The following is a 6000-nucleotide window of genomic DNA, read 5'->3' on the forward strand; positions in this document are numbered from 1 at the left end:
AGGTATGTGGGCGGGACGTTTTTTGCAGGACCTGGCAACCCTGCGCTGTTGCCCGGGGTGCTGAAATGCTCCGGAACAGATCTGGATCCACTATGGCCAAAAGACTTGTATGCCCCCCCCCCCCCCCTTAAATAAATTATATGGCAGAATAAAGAATAAATTCATGCATTATCATTCAACTTGAACATGTGTTTTTACAGTATAGCGTGGTGGAGGGCTGACGTATGTTGCCCAACCCGGAAGTGAGCGTCGCCCTGGTTTCCCTTGACAAAAAGCCAACGGGTTTTTCCATTGGATTTTGGATTATTGCAGAAAAATTAGCATCTTTGAAGCACCTCCTCAAAAACTGAAAATAAATAAATAAATAAAAAATATCTGTGCTCCAAAGAACGAAATGTAAACCAATGCATTCTGAATAATAATAATAATACATTTAATTTAGAGGCGCCTTTCAAGACACCCAAGGTCACTTTACAGAGCATATAGTCATCATTCAAAACTATGTAAAACAGACTAGGAATAAAGGAAAAACAGAGGTTAAACATGAATAATAATAATAATTAATAACACTCAAAGACGCCTACAGTGAAGGGGGGACCTCACTAACCACCACCAATGAGTAGCACCCACTTGGGTGATGAATGGGAGTGTTTCTCCGATTTTTCCATGCTACACAGAACGAAATGTAAACCATGCAAATAAAGACTTCATGTTCATAATCATTTAAATATCATTAATCTCCTGAGTGTGTCGAGTGGTATTCTATTTTTTTCAACGGGGCTGCATCCAGTCACTTGACCGCCCCCTCTAATCCTTACATGGTTCTAAAAACCACGCGGCAAAGGAGCTGCCGTCCATTGTGTTGTTTTTGTCGTAAACTAGGGTCAGATGGTTAAAAAATAGACAGATATTCCAAGGTATCCTTAAAAGGCAGCTTGGATGTTTTTATTTTGTGCAGTTTAGACTTCTTCTATAACCTATTTTTGAAAGCAAAACACCAAGCTCATTGATTTAACGAGGCAGGGTTATTTGAAACAATTTATTGAATAAATATTTATGAGAGGTCATTCCTTCTCCTGAGTTTGCTTCCTATTTATGTCTAGTGTACACCCCTACTGTCAGCAAGCATCACCCCCCCCCCCCCCCCCCCCCCCCTCCCCATATGGATTTGGAGAATTGCTGCCACGTCCCGGTGGTGGAGGTATCATATATATGAAAGAGGGCATTCAATTATACTACAATGATCAATTAGGAGGCCGAAGCCCTAAAGGAAGTGATGCAATAGGTGACTGAGTCGACAACATTTAAGTAAGCCTTGGGGTCTCTTATATATCAAAGGGGGTCTCAAAGGACGCATATACGCTTCAACCTGTGGCTTACAGGAAATGACTCAGCAAGTGCTCCATCTTGTTGCACCCACCAAGCGGCTCGCTTGCAAGATTTAGGCCTGAAGTTCTTCCCAGACCTACACCGTAGCCATCCAACCTGCATATCGGAGAATCAGGCCTCTCTTTAATAATGACAAAAAGTTATGAGAGGAATACACATAAACTTTTGTTGTCTCATAAGCGGCGTGGTGTCGGCTGCTTTTGACCTTTTGACCCCAGACTTCTGAGGGAATAGCTGAATCAATTCATTAGTCAATCAGAAGTATGTAAATATCTTCCCGGTGTCGTAAGAGGGCGAACAAGGTGTCCTTCAACATCTACGCTTCCAGGCGATTGCAATGGTGCCACACATGAGCATATTCGAACATGTTTAATGGTAGTAATTAGCTGTCGAAATTGGAGGCCTTAATCAATAATGAGCAGCTATTGATTTACTTTCCGATAGAAATTTGTGACAAATGACATATTATTTAGCATCTACACGTTGTGCTGAGTCCAATGACACCAAGCATGACACTCTAGCAAATGTATTTTACATGGTACATATGGTCTAGGACATGATCTCGGTGTGGCAAGAGGGCAAGCTTGATCTCATTGGACTCAGCTTAACGTGTAGATGCTAAATAACATGTAATTTGTCAAGAATCTCCATCGGGAAGCAAATCTATAGCTGGTCATTATTGATAAAGGCCCCCAAAATCGACAGCTAATTACTACCCCGAAACATATTCAAATATGATCATGTGTGACACTGTTGCAATCGCCTCGAAACGTAGATGTCGAAGGACACCTTGTTTTCCCCCTTACGCCTCCGGGAAGATATTTTCATACTTCTAATGGATTGATTCATATTTTAAGGTTCGCGGAGTGAGACTTTAGGCGGCTGCAGCAGAAGTGTTGAGACGAAAGATGATATCAAGACATTTATAGAATATTCCGATTCACATTATGATTCTTCGTCATAACTATCCGACCAAACATCCTTCACATTCACTGAGCGAAGATTATGAAAGTCCAGGCCCCCCCTTCCTGCATTCGGGTTCCGACTGGGCCAAGTTTCGGGCAGGAAGGGCCCTCCAGGTCCGACCGGGCCAAGTTTCGGTGCAGGGGTCCCAGTTAGGCCCTAGAATAAGGTATTCAAATTTCAGGGCGGTACGACCTTCCTATCTCAAAAACAGTTTTTCCACCACATTCTGGACCATTAGGTCTTGCAGGCAACACTTCTGAGGGGCTTTGTCCAAATGACAGTCCATTTGGGAAAACTTTTTTTCTCTAAGGGCTACAATTCCAAATCTCGGATATGTCGTTCTCTGGGCCCCGGGAAATGTGTGTAAACATTTCAGTATCCCTAGCTCTCTCGAAAAGGCCGGAAAAGGGGCGTGACCTCCAACAGTACAGTAAATGTACATAAGACAGAGGTTAGTTTCTAGTCCCCATTTTTTGGGGGATGGATGTGTACATTTGTGGCTTAAGGTGTGTAGACACAGCTGGCCTGTGGCCACGTTTTTGAAGTCTGGGGTCAAAAGGTCAAAAGGAGCCGGCACCACGCCGGCTCCTTTTGTTATGAGGTAACAAAAAGTTCATGTGTATTTCTCTCATAACTTTTTGTCACTATTAAAGAGAGGCCTGATTCTAAGATATGCATGTTGGATGGCTAGGGTGTAGGTCTGGGAAGAACTTCAGGCCAAAATCATACAAGCGAGCCGCTGGGTGCAGGTGCAACGAGATGGAGGGGGGCCTGGACTTTCATAATCTTCGCTCGGTGAATGTGAAGGATGTTTGGTCGGATAGTTATGACGAAGAATCATAATGTGAATCGGAATATTCTATAAATGTCTTGATATCATCTTTCGTCTCTACACTTCTGCTGCAGCCGCCTAAAGTCTCACTCCGAGAACCTTAAAATATGAATCAATCCATTAGAAGTATGAAAATATCTTCCCGGAGGCGTAAGGGGGAAAACAAGGTGTCCTTCGACATCTACGTTTCGAGGCGATTGCAACAGTGTCACACATGATCATATTTGAATATGTTTCGGGGTAGTAATTAGCTGTCGATTTTGGGGGCCTTTATCAATAATGACCAGCTATAGATTTGCTTCCCGATGGAGATTCTTGACAAATTACATGTTATTTAGCATCTACACGTTAAGCTGAGTCCAATGAGATCAAGCTTGCCCTCTTGCCACACCGAGATCATGTCCTAGACCATATGTACCATGTAAAATACATTTGCTAGAGTGTCATGCTTGGTGTCATTGGACTCAGCACAACGTGTAGATGCTAAATAATATGTCATTTGTCACAAATTTCTATCGGAAAGTAAATCAATAGCTGCTCATTATTGATTAAGGCCTCCAATTTCGACAGCTAATTACTACCATTAAACATGTTCGAATATGCTCATTTGTGGCACCATTGCAATCGCCTGGAAGCGTAGATGTTGAAGGACACCTTGTTCGCCCTCTTACGACACCGGGAAGATATTTACATACTTCTGATTGACTAATGAATTGATTCAGCTATTCCCTCAGAAGTCTGGGGTCAAAAGGTCAAAAGCAGCCGACACCACGCCGCTTATGAGACAACAAAAGTTTATGTGTATTCCTCTCATAACTTTTTGTCATTATTAAAGAGAGGCCTGATTCTCCGATATGCAGGTTGGATGGCTACGGTGTAGGTCTGGGAAGAACTTCAGGCCTAAATCTTGCAAGCGAGCCGCTTGGTGGGTGCAACAAGATGGAGCACTTGCTGAGTCATTTCCTGTAAGCCACAGGTTGAAGCGTATATGCGTCCTTTGAGACCCCCTTTGATATATAAGAGACCCCAAGGCTTACTTAAATGTTGTCGACTCAGTCACCTATTGCATCACTTCCTTTAGGGCTTCGGCCTCCTAATTGATCATTGTAGTATAATTGAATGCCCTCTTTCATATATATGATACCTCCACCACCGGGACGTGGCAGCAATTCTCCAAATCCATATGGGGAGGGGGGGGGGGGGGGGGGGTGATGCTTGCTGACAGTAGGGGTGTACACTAGACATAAATAGGAAGCAAACTCAGGAGAAGGAATGACCTCTCATAAATATTTATTCAATAAATTGTTTCAAATAACCCTGCCTCGTTAAATCAATGAGCTTGGTGTTTTGCTTTCAAAAATAGGTTATAGAAGAAGTCTAAACTGCACAAAATAAAAACATCCAAGCTGCCTTTTAAGGATACCTTGGAATATCTGTCTATTTTTTAACCATCTGACCCTAGTTTACGACAAAAACAACACAATGGACGGCAGCTCCTTTGCCGCGTGGTTTTTAGAACCATGTAAGGATTAGAGGGGGCGGTCAAGTGACTGGATGCAGCCCCGTTGAAAAAAATAGAATACCACTCGACACACTCAGGAGATTAATGATATTTAAATGATTATGAACATGAAGTCTTTATTTGCATGGTTTACATTTCGTTCTGTGTAGCATGGAAAAATCGGAGAAACACTCCCATTCATCACCCAAGTGGGTGCTACTCATTGGTGGTGGTTAGTGAGGTCCCCCCTTCACTGTAGGCGTCTTTGAGTGTTATTAATTATTATTATTCTTCATGTTTAACCTCTGTTTTTCCTTTATTCCTAGTCTGTTTTACATAGTTTTGAATGATGACTATATGCTCTGTAAAGTGACCTTGGGTGTCTTGAAAGGCGCCTCTAAATTAAATGTATTATTATTATTATTCAGAATGCATTGGTTTACATTTCGTTCTTTGGAGCACAGATATTTTTTATTTATTTATTTATTTTCAGTTTTTGAGGAGGTGCTTCAAAGATGCTAATTTTTCTGCAATAATCCAAAATCCAATGGAAAAACCCGTTGGCTTTTTGTCAAGGGAAACCAGGGCGACGCTCACTTCCGGGTTGGGCAACATACGTCAGCCCTCCACCACGCTATACTGTAAAAACACATGTTCAAGTTGAATGATAATGCATGAATTTATTCTTTATTCTGCCATATAATTTATTTAAGGGGGGGGGGGGGGGGGGCATACAAGTCTTTTGGCCATAGTGGATCCAGATCTGTTCCGGAGCATTTCAGCACCCCGGGCAACAGCGCAGGGTTGCCAGGTCCTGCAAAAAACGTCCCGCCCACATACCGTTCAAAATCCACCCAAAATGTCCTAGAAGCAGCCCAAATAAAAAGGATATTCAACCTTGGCCAACGTTTTGAAAGTAATAATAATTGAGGGAATATCTGCAGCGAAATGCATTGTGTGTGTGTGTGTGTGTGTGTGTGTGTGTGTGTGTGTGTGTGTGTGTGTGTGTGTGTGTGTGTGTGTGTGTGTGTGTGTGTGCTAGTTTAGCGAAAGCAGCGTCCTTAGCAACCTGACGTCATTGAAACATGCGAGCGAGCCGATAAAATCTTCCTAATAACTATAAAACTAAAGATCATACGTAATCACTGACTAAAGATTATGCAAGTAAAAAGTATATTTCTCGCTAGAAATGTTATTAGAAACAAGTTCAACGGTGATTCGGTCCTAAAATAGGCCTATTGCATTTCCCATTCGATTAATAAAGAAACCAATCCCGAGATATCCCCGGACCCATGCAAGTGAACGGAGCGTT

The sequence above is a fragment of the Gadus macrocephalus genome, chromosome 17 (assembly GCF_031168955.1).
Source record: "Gadus macrocephalus chromosome 17, ASM3116895v1".
NCBI lineage: Eukaryota > Metazoa > Chordata > Actinopteri > Gadiformes > Gadidae > Gadus > Gadus macrocephalus.